The sequence below is a fragment of the Rhinolophus hipposideros genome, assembly GCF_964194185.1.
Source record: "Rhinolophus hipposideros genome assembly, chromosome: 3".
Lineage (NCBI taxonomy): Eukaryota > Metazoa > Chordata > Mammalia > Chiroptera > Rhinolophidae > Rhinolophus > Rhinolophus hipposideros.
Genome location: NC_138049.1, coordinates 14,714,426 through 14,726,502, shown reverse-complemented (window position 1 = coordinate 14,726,502; position 12,077 = coordinate 14,714,426).

Here is a 12,077-nt window from a genome sequence, read left to right as displayed (position 1 = left end):
GAATCGCGTGAAGATTCTCTTCTAAAAGGTTAACACAAAGATTGGTTGATACTTGTCTGATATAGGTTTTAAATACAGCCTCAATCTGGGCCAACAATCTCAATGAAAAAATATATATATATGTGTGTGTGTATATATATGTGTGCATACATGCATATATATATAAAATGGAACTAAAATTCCCTTCTTTCTAAATGTTTCTGCTTCTGCCTACAAAACGGAATCTTCTACCTCAGGAGTACTCAAGGAAAAATCCCTATTTCCACCTCTTATTTGCTCATCCCTATGAAAGAAAGAGGGGTTTCTTCCCCTCTTTCACTGGTCAGTGAAATTGGGGGAAAATGGGTTATTGCACATGTTGAAACCCAACAAATATACTCTATTTTAAGCCATATGTACAAATTAGGGGTAATTATTTACGTTAGGAAGATGATCCATCAATAGAGTTTTCTAAATATTAGAGTTTTCAAAGAGTATTCAAACTGATATGAGATATATTTTTAAACTCTGTCAACATCCTTTAGGAACATCTATAACTTGAAGAAAACATAGTTATCAATTACTATTCCTGAGAGGCATAAGAAATGTAACTTATTTGCCAGGTATCAGCAGAGTGCTCCTGTATAATTTGGTGAAATGGGAACAATTGTAATGTTTCAACCCACACACATCTACAAAAAATGAAAAGTCTAAAACAAATGTTTCTCCAGCTCTACTGCTATGGTGCCCTTACTCCACACAAAAAAAGGCTGGACCTTCAAAAAAGGAGGCACTTATCTACCTTAGAGAGAGGTGAGTAAAGAGAACAGGGTGTGGGGAGGGTAAGGAGACTCCCCACACTGGAGTGGAGAGAATGGGCTCAGGTAGCTGAGGTTGAGACCAGATCAGTGCCCACCTTGGGTGGCCTCAGCTAACTCACAGGACGTCCAGGGGCAAGCCAAGTTCAAGGGAGGCTAGCACCTGCAGCGGAGATCCTGCCAAGTTCAAAACAGTAGTTCTGATGAAGTGTGAGATGCTGTAATCCCATTTTGGGAATTCCTAAAAAGTCAGAAGGAAGGGGAATGGTTTGTGTTATCATCAGGACTTTAGAGTCATGGTATCGAGCCAATTGTTCAGGATTAAATTCAACAGGCTTAACATTCCCTGAGAGCAACGAGGAAGTATGCTAGCAATGTCTGCCGAGGGCCAACGAAGCACAGAAACCAACGAAATAAGAAAGGAAGTGAGCTAACTTGGAGCTGGAGTTACTGACTTCCTTCTATTCTATTAATTAAAAATAAAGAATAATAGCTAAGAGGTAACTGGAGTGAAGGTTCTAAAAGCAAAGCCACCCTGAAGGGTGTCCCCTATTGTCGTAATGACCACAGAAAGGGTCAGAGTGCTCACTTCCCTTCTGACTGTCTCCTATGCTTGTCTGAGACCTCAGCTTGTCTGAGGTATCCACTCTATTGTCCTCATGAGTCCCTGACTCGGTAACTTGGACTCCTTTGAGGTAGAAAATCTGCTCCCTTGTTGAGTACATGATTTTCCAAGTCTGGGAATGTTTAAAGTTAAATATGGTGATGATGAAATAAATCAAACCCATAATATTGGTACTTTCATGTTAAGCTTAGAAATAATCTTTGTTTCTTGTTTAAGTAATTTAAATGTTTTTAAAAAATGACCATTCCAATTTAAATGTGAAATTGATTTTAGGCTTGCGATTTTAAATTGAAAGGTATAAGAAAAATTGACTTAGCTCATTAATAGTGTTAGGAAAGATTCACTACATTTATAACTTTCATTTACTAGATTTAGAAGAGATCTTTAAATACACGAGAATAGTTTGACTTAATTGGTAGTAAACCTGCCTGGTCACTTTTCTGAAGTGCTAAAATATAAAATCAATTATGATGAAGTCTATACATGCAGTTTAAAATGTTTAAGAGATTTTAATAAATGATGCTTATAAATGAAACTGATGGTTTAAGGGAGTTTAGCTTCTTCAACTTGAGTTAATTAAACATTAATCAAAGCCCTTTTTCCCCCAAAGTGATTAGTTTTATTTTATTTAAATTTACTAGATTTATAAATACAGTAATAAAACATTTTATCAGGTTAGAAGGCTTTTGGCAAAAAGAAACAAACAAAAAGCTCCAATTATAGTGGCCTCAATAAATAAGGGGTTATTTTCCCTCATAATGCCAAGTTTGGATGCAAATCCACTGGTTCAATGAAATCTGCCAAAATCTCAGTGGTTCTTTTGGCCTTCTTCATGACCACAAAATGCTGCTATAGCTTCACCCCTCACAACAAAGCACAGCGCTTGAAATATACGAGGCCCTCAATAAACATTGGTTAAAAAATAGAATTTATGCAAAAATTTATATATTTCCTAAAATTTTATAATTTAGATGTAGGAATCTGTATTTTTCATAAGTAGTCCAGATACTTCTGCTGAGTACTTGTGACAGTAAGTACAGGCAAGTCTGGCAAACATGGAAAGCATTCCCTGGTGAGCTCATCCATCTTTAAGTCCCGGTGATCCATCAGAGCCTCCCAGGTCTGTACCTCCAGCTGTGACTTCTCCTTTAGACTGCAAATGCTTACACCCAGCTGCTTTCTGCACACCTCCACCTAGGTAGCTATTGGGCATCTCAGCCTTCACGTGCTCAAAGTAGTACTCATGCATCGTTTGCCTGGGAGCACGGAGAACCCATGAGAACATGAGGCTCGCGCGGTCCGCTGCTGTGAATAATAAAATCTTTTGCTCTGACCCAGATGTCTCGTGTCTTCTGCCGGCACTCACAAAACTGGCAGGCTACCTTGCTAGCTTGTAAGTAGGAAAACACCCTCAGACCCTTCACAGTTCCTGACACTTTGCACTGAAAGTTCTCTCCACCGGAAACGCTCCTCCTCCAGCTATTGTTGAGGCTGGTTTCTTCAGGTCACTCGCGTTTTCAGCTCAACAGCTGCCTCACTGAGAAGCTTTCTTTGACCACCCAATCCAAATATCCTCCACGCCAGTCACACTTGATCGTATCATATTGCCTATCCTTAATAAATTTAAAAATTTTTATAAGGCAACATTTAAAATCTATACACACAACCTAAAGAATATTATAATAAATAACTGTATTCATAACAAAACATTATCAATACAGTTGAAGCCTTATGTGTCCCTACCCCATTCCATCCTCTTCCCTCCCTCCGTGGAGGAAAGCACTAACCTGAAGTTGGTGTTATTCATTCCCTTGCATTTAAAAAAATACTGTTGCCAGTCAATAATATATAAAATTATTTTGCATATTTTAACTTCACATAGATGGCATCTCACTTTATGTATTGTTCTGCAACATGGTTCTTTAAGCCAATGTTATGTTTGTGAGACAGTCTCTGTTGATATGTGTAGCTCTGGTTCATTCATTTTCCTTGTTCTACACCACTGTGGGAACATATGACACTGTGGGGACAGAGCCCCAGAAAGCAGTTTCCAGGCTCTCGGCCTCACATAGAAAGGTGCTGGCTCAGGTAGCAAATGGCCATCAACTGTGATTGGATGGCCATCAGCTGTGGCTAGTTGGCTGTCAGCTGTAACCGTTGAGCCATTAGCCACTAATATAACTGCCATGGCTACGCTAGCAAAGAGGATGGGGGCTAGCAAGAGCGGATTGCAGAGAGGCGGATGCAGCCGGTGAGAATATAGTGATATGACTCCCCTACTTATGGCTCCGTGGGTGTTCCTTTTTGGCCTCACCATGTCCTGCATTCTTATGTATGGAGCGGGACCAGAGACCCCGCCTGACACCCTACATGACACATGGCGTAGTCAGCAGGATATGGTGCTGGCCAAAGCTCTCCAAAGGGTGGTGGAGCAGTTTGTGCATATGAACACTCCGTCTCAAGAAGTCCAGGAGCAGCTGCCGGAGAGCTGGACCCCCGTGGAGGGGTGGGAAGACGTGGATGGTTCCCTAACCAGCAGATGCCAGAAAAAGCGAAGGTCATTGTGGCCCTGTGGGCTGGGAAGTGCTTGCTGAGGCAGCCTGGATGCGGGACTTGTCCCAGGAGGAAAGGCTTGCTGAGTCCTCTGTGGGAGATGAGGGTGAGGTCAAGTTCATCCCTCACCCCCAGGACAGCCCTGGCAAATGACTATGGACTATGGGGAATTGCCTTCCATCCCTAATTTAATGGATCACTTGACTATTTGAGAACATACCACCACGTAGTGGAACTGGCGGATGTTTGCTTTTGTGTCTTGACTGGCAGCCATCGAGAATATGTAAGTACCTTGATGTGAGCCGCTGTTGTTCCAGCACGGTACCCTGAGAGGCCCAGAGACAGTGGCAGTGCCCTGAGAGCCCTGGCTGAGTCCAGGGAGTCTAGCTGTGCTCAGAGAGAGTGGCAGTGCCCTGAGAGCCCAGGCTGAGCCCAGAAAGTCTGGCTGTGCCCAAAGAGAGTGGCGGTGCCCTGAAAGTCCTGGCTAAGTCCAGGAAGTCTGGCTGTGCCCAGAGAGCCCCGGCTGTGTCCAGGAATTCTGGCTATGCCCAGAGAGAGTGGCAGTGCCCTGAGAGCCCTGGCTGAGCCCAGGAAGTCTGGCTGAGCCCAGAGAGAATGGCAGTGCCCTGAGAGCCCTGGCTGTGTCCAGGAAGTCTGGCTGTGCCTGGGGAGACAGGTGATACCCTAAGAAGCCCAGGAAGTCTGGCTGTGCCCAGAAGGACTGGTGGTGCCCTGAGAAACCCTGGCTGTGCCCAGAGAGCCTGGCTGTGTCCAGGATATTGCATTCACCTCCAGGCTCCATGCACAGGGACCCTCTTGGAAGACGCTTGTCGCGTAGATTGTGAGGCGAGACCCTGTAGGGGTGGGATGTGGGGACAGAGCCCCAGTGTGCAGTTTCCAGGCTCTCGGCTTCACATAGAAAGGTGCTGGCTCAGGTAGTAAATGGCCATCAACTGTGATTGGATGGCCATCAGCTGTGGCTAGTTGGCCGTCAGCTGTAACCAGTGAGCCATTGGCCACTAATATAACTGCCATGGCTACGCTAGCAAAGAGGATGGGGGCTAGCAAGAGCGGATTGCAGAGAGGCAGATGCCACCGGTGAGAATATAGTGGTATGACTCCCCTACTTATGGCTCCGTGGGTGTTCCTTTTTTGGCCTCACCATGTCCTACGTTCTTATGTGTGGAGCGGGACCAGAGACCCCGTCTGACACCCCGCCTGACAGACACATTATTAATTCTCTTGTGAATTGACATTTAAATTCTTGTATGTTCGTTTCTTTTTCTCCTTGTGCAAATGTTTTAGAATTTCTCTAGAGTATTGTGGGGGACAGAGCCCCAGAGAGCAGTTTCTCGGCCTCACATGGAAAGGTGCTGGCTCGGGTAGTAGATGGCCATCAGCTGTGACTAGTTAGCCATCAGCTGTTACCAGTTAGCCATTAGCCACTAATATAACTGCTGTTGCTAAGCTAGCAAGTGCGGAGTGTGGATTGCGAATTGCAGAGAGGCAGATTGCAGTAGGCAAGTGAGGTTGGTTGGCAGAGACAAGTGGACAACGAGTTGAGGATCGTGTGGCTTCTGCTTCCTGTGTCTCCAACCCAGCCGTCAGCGAGAGTATTGTGGTATGACTCCTCTATCTATGGCTCCGTGGGTGTTCCTTTTTGGCCTCACCATATCCTGCGTTCTTATGTGGGGAGTGGGACCAGAGACCCTGCATGCCACCCCACGTGACAAGTATATACCTAAGATTAGAATTATTGATAGATGATGTAATACAGAATTGTATACCTGAAATCTATGTAATTTTACTAACAATTGTCACCCCCAATAAATTAAAAAAATGAATTATTGGATCAAAGGGCATTTATATTTCAACTTTGCTGGATTTTGTCAAATTGTTCTCTTCAAGTCCACCCTCCCTGTTTGATTTTTAAAATCCATTTAGTGAGTATCTCTCATGATCAGACTATAAATTCTAGAATGTCTTATCAGTTATGTTTCTCTCTATATTCCTAGTGCTGAGAACTGGCTTCTACATGAATATTTGTTGAATGGCTGAAGAAATGGGTGCCTAGAGGGTCATAGTGGCTTGTCCAGGGTTACAAACGATCTTACCTTGTTTCCCTGAAAATAAGACCTAGCTGGACCATCAGATCTAATGAGTCTTTTGGAGCAAAACTTAATATAAATATTATTAATTTTTGTATTATTATATTATACCCAGTCTTATAGTAAAATAAGACTGGGTCTTTTGTTAATTTTTGCTCTAAAAGACACATTAGAGCTGATGGTCCGGCTAGGTCTTATTTTCAGGGAAACATGATAGTGATAAAGTTGGGATTTGAGTCCACGGTGCTGGCTCCTTAAAGCCTGACTAAGAGGAAGCAGTTATTGTAAATACAATCCCTGGTCCAAAGATCCTGGCCCAAGAGGAAAGTCTAGAATGAGTTCATACTGACTACGAGGGGGCCTCAGCAGGTGTGGGCCAGACGCACGCTCCTCGTGGAGGTAGGAGGTGTAGTTTCTGAAGATGCTTTAGAACGTGAAGATATGACCCAAGAATATAGGAACAGAGCTGCTGGGGCAACAGGGGCTGTAGTGGCAGAGAGATCCTGGCAGAGGGGAAAAGTGGTGGGGGGACAGGCCACTGTGCTGGCAGAGGTAATGCTGACCCAGCAGAGGCTCCCTGTGGAAACCCTGAGATCACAACAATTTTTAAAATGCAAAGAACGAATGCCAAGAGACCTTCTTTCAACACCCTGCACAATCTTGTGAGGACAGCCCGAAGACTACTTTGAGCTGAGATGGAACCCTGGAAAGGACAGCTCAGATGCATGCACAGCTTGGAAGCTGTTAGTTTGAGGTCTTTAAGTTTGTGTTTATTCTGGCCTTTCTTTCTAGTCAATTTGCATTTGGTTTTCATCCCACACGATCTTGGATCCAGTCTGGAATGTATAAATCACTTAGCAAGCAAGCAAACAGCAGGACCACCAAAGGAATGAAAAATAAAACCCCCAAAGTGGGATTGAAGAGGGACATTTGAAGCAAGGGGAGACAGGAAGGAAGAATGGGCAGGGGGCAGAGAAGAGCTGGGAACGTGAGTCATAGAGGTGGGAATAGTGTCTCTTAGTCCCCGAAGACCCGTTCTGCCACACTCGGATACCTGGAGGGAGGCAGGAAGACAGAAGGGGGGCCATGGAGGCAATAGACTGAGCATGTGTACAGAGAGTGTATGAAAAAGAACAAGCCCCCAATCCAGTATTGGGACGTCTGACCATCACTGGGATAGTCTGCTTCCCCCCAGTGGGTCTAAAATGGACCATTTTCTGTGTCCCTCAATCCCCCATGGCCACCCTCCCTGCTCAGACCCAGAATGCCTTGTCATGGTCTTTTCCCAGCTTTATCCTCCCATCTTTTAAGGCCCATTTTTCTGTCACTTTGTTGAAGAAGTGTCCCTAGATTCTCCAATCAGACTTCCACAGGGAAAGACTAGCTGGCTTGCCTCTTTCCTGAACATCCTCTTCTTGAGGTCAAGCCCTCTACTAGAGTCTCAGCAAGGGACCAAGCCTAGCTCAGCTTGGTGTCCCTAACTAGCACCTGGGCTGGCCCGTAGCAGGCCCTTGGTAGGTGTTGGCTAACGGCATTTACTTTGTAGAGACTCCCTGAGATTTGATGGTATTGCTGCACGCCTGGGAGATTTCACGAAAACCTTTTCTGCATTTTTGGTGGGAAACTCTTGGAAAAAAGAAGAACCTGAGTCTCTGAGATTTAGTAGCTAGATAAACTAGCTACAACAAAACCCACACAATTAAGGGCAGAGCGGGATTATGCATTTGGAGGGTGGGGTGGAGGGATGGGATTAAACTAAGTGCAACCTCTTCATTCTTTGGCACTCTGAGTTTATAATTTAATTTCTGGTCAGAAACTAGGATCATTGGGCTGACTAGACACTATGTTTCTATATATTTGGGACTGAGAAAAGAATTGAAGGGTTATTTCTAAATCTATTCTCTGCTCTTGGAAGAGATGGATGCCCCCCATGTTGCCACAGTCTAAGAAAGGTATTACAGGGAATATCAGACAGGTCCAGCTAAGTAAACAGATACCACTTTAGGTATTTCCATGAAGGAGATTTAAAACAAGATATTGGTTTCACAGGTAATGGGAGCACTGGAAAACCGAAGGAGACCATAAGACAACAGTTGAGCCATTACCCTCTCCTCCCTGGATGCTGGGATGGGGGTGGGGGTAGGGCAGAGGCTCACTAGAGGGACCACCTGGAGGAAGCTGGGAACATGAATGGTCTAGCAGGTAGGTGCTGGTTTCACTAGGCAATGCAGCCACAGCAGAGGATACCACCAGAGACAGAAAAAGTACTCTGACTTTGCCCTTCCTCCCACCCTCCAAACTCGCACCAGTGCTTCCCATTGGCTGAGCCTTCTGTCCTTTCTCCCTCTCTACTTCTCTTCTTCCTTCCCTATTTTTGTTTTAAGATTTAAAAAACAGTGTGTGTGTTTTTCTAAGAACAGGGAAAATTTTTTTGGAGCTTCCCAGATATATCTAGAAAACAGAAACCACAGATTCAAAATCAAAAAGTGAAAACTATAGTGCCCTTGGTAGCCCTGAGAGCTGTGAGGAACTGCCACCTTCTCCTTCTTGACCTCAGGGCTCCCATGTTCACCACAGACGAGTATCCTGGTTGTACTAGACAGGCAAAGGGACCTGGCGGGCAGGAGCGTCACCCTTGGAGCCAGGCCACCTCGGTCCAAGTTCCTGCTCCATTTCCTCACCATGTGTTGCTGGGCAAGCAGTGACATCTCCATCGAGTGTTCTCATTGGTGGAAAGCAGGAAATGATCATAGTAGTCCCATCTCATAGGATTCTTGTAAGGATTATGGAGTTAACACATGTAAGGGCCTCAGGACAGTGCCTGGAAAAGAGGACGAGAAGATTCCTAAGTAGTCCTCAATGTCTTCTGATGAAGCTCCAGGAAATAAAAAGCCTGCTCCAGCACCCCTGCTTCTATGGAAATATTTGGACTTGGAGGTCAGATATCATCAACTTTCAGCTTTTAATCAAACACACACTATTTCTGCCAGTGGGAGTTGAGTGCTGTCTTGGCATCTTGCCAAATGTCATCAGGTTAGGACCCAATTAAATGAGCAGCGGGAAGGAGGAAAGACAAAATAAGCCCCTCTTTTGTCTCACAAGGGCATTTCCAAAGCTGCCAAGCTCAGCGGGGGCCCCAGCCCAGACCATGGCTAATGCGCTGCACCTGTGGAATTAGGGCCTTGGACACTGGCTTGTGATGTGGCCACCCTGCACAGGCCACAGGGCCTGTGAGGGGACACAGTGTTAGATGCGTCCTCCTCTGTTTGCGTGGTAGGTTGAGCCTGTTTATCCAAAGCCTGCGAATTGGTTTCTGGAATCAGCTGTCTCCCACTCAACCCTCCACTCCCAATTTCTGTATGGTCTTTCTTCTTGACTTTTTTAAGATAATGGTATTAATTTCTGAAAGAATAATAATTGGACTAGTGATCCTGGAAGTCTGTATGGCTTTAGACTCAACATTTTTACCACTGAAACAGAAAAAGGACCATATCAAACATATGAGACCCCAACCCCCCCAAGTAACAACGATTCAGTTTGTAAAATTAAAATGGAGTCTAATTAAAAAACAGCCTTAAAAGAGGTTTTTTTTGTTGTTGTTGTTTGTTTGTTTGTTTGTTTTTTACAAACTGTGTACCTAGAAGCTAGTAGACTTCTGATTTTCATTTTGGTGTTTAAATGTCATTACATTAACACTTCTGCAATTCCCTTAATTAAGGTCTAAGGGAATGAAGTGATTTAACTTATGCTAATTTTCATCCTTGCATGGGTTTTTTTTCCATGTTGTAAGTAAAACTGGGAGTTTCCTACCTTAGAGGCAGAAACTAAACCAGAGCCAGCATGAACTCTGGCAGTGACCTGTAAAGGGAAAATTGTGGAAGAGAAGCTGCAGAGAAAATAAAGCTTAAAAGAGGCAGATGTCCACTAATTAAAACTAATATGGGACATGAAAATCAAAGCTAATAGATGGTAGCTTTAATTCCTTAAGACTTCATATCCAAACACTGGTTCTCATGGCCAAGTACATACTTGACGCAATATGAGTATTTGTTAAATGCATGGATCTTTCTGATGTTTTTTTTTTTACTATGTCTACTTTTATAGAGACTTAAGGTAAGGTATCTGACACTACTGAAACTTATTTACAAAACCAAAAAGCAGAAAAATACCCCAGGAGAGTTAAAGAGAATAAGGAAGGCAACTTCTAATAAGATATTTTCCTTCTTCCAGCATTCTTGGGTACAAATATATAGAATTTAAGATGATCATGTTATATTGTTATCTCAACATAAGGTCTTTTGATAACAGTGTGAGTGTGGAAAGGCTTTATGTTTTCTAAAGAATACTTGAATGTTTGCTCTGCCTCACAAAAAACTCAATCAATTTTAATATGACATGTGGCATATCTGTCATAGGAGAAGCTATAGATCACCACCATTGAGATAAATGGTTCACTTCAAAATGATGAATTATATTGAGGTATTAAAACCACTTCAAGCCTTACCTACAAATAGATACAATTTAAAATGTCATTTTCCTTTTCATAAGCCATATTTCTAGGATTGATCATAAAAAGTAAAGTGGAATGTGTGCCAGCAAATTACCAGAAGATCTGTTCTTTTCAAAGCCAAGGTTAGAGAGGAGACATTCTGACAGCTCACTGACATTCTTCTATGTAGCAAAGTATGTGTGTGTTCATCGTTTCTTATTTGGAATTATTAATTTATAAAATTAAGACTTATGGTGAGGATTCTCTATCATAAGTGATAATTAACAAGCAGATACAGATATAAATGGCCAACATGGGCCAGCCAGGATCCTTGGATTATAGAAACCCAGCCATCTCGAGAATGAGGCTGTCAGCTACTCTGAGAGGCAAAGAGCCTCCTATACCAGAGTCAGAAGACAACCCCTGCATTCTTCCTTTTTGGCGTGAATAACATCAGCCATGTCCACTCCTACTGTTCTCTGTAAGAATCAAATAATATCATTTATATTTTGAAGCTATAAAGCACCATTTACATATTGGATGTCATAGTCACACTAGGGACAGAAATATTGGAGATTCAATGCAAACTGCTCTTACTCCTAAAAAATAACCCATAGTATATCCCCCTATAAAATGGAGTCAGTTTATCATTGGTCTCTATTGTGAGGGACAGCAAGTGATATAAACAACTACTCTAAAGTAGACTTAAAATAATTCCCTAATCTCTGAAAAATCAAAAGGTAGCTGTTTTTGGATGATCAAAATACAACAGATCCAATCACTGGCTTCTTGGGGGAAAATAAAAGCCATCACACAATGACAACTGAAATATTCAACAACTATAATTATACCATACAGAAACAGAGTACTTTTCAAAAAGTAATTGATAATATCTAGTCCAAATGGCTTAACCATGGAATGAAAATTTTTACGTGAATTCGCTCTAAATAAAAATTGCTGGATTAAAAAATTGGAAGGCTGACTTTTCATCTAATAAAGTAGGGAGATAAAAAAAAATTTTATAATGTCTTTACAATGGATTCTGTGTCTTGGTTTTGATTTTCGAGGCACTATTTTAAGCAGCAAGCAGATAATTTCTTCATATATTCTTTCAAGGTAAAAATGAGAAGGGTGCAGAGTTTATATCAAATGTAGAAAAGACTCACCTGACAGGTGTTTGGATTTATGGGAATCTCAACCCTCTGGTTCATAAGCTCCAACCCGGAAATAATTATTTTTTCCTAAGGGCCTAAAATAGCTGTCACAAAACCCATCCTAAAGATCCAGAACAATCTTCCACAACAAAGGTCTTCAGACCTTTATTCAGAGTCTTTTATTTTACAAACAGGTCTAAAAAGCATAGCTATTTTATTTCCCTACATATAGTGAATTAAATGAGAACTTAGAATATGAAAGAAGGTGACAAAAACAGGAAGAAACAACATTACCAAAGATGAGCTGTTCTCTTAGATAGGCAACAGACAGAAAGATGGAAGCCTAGATGC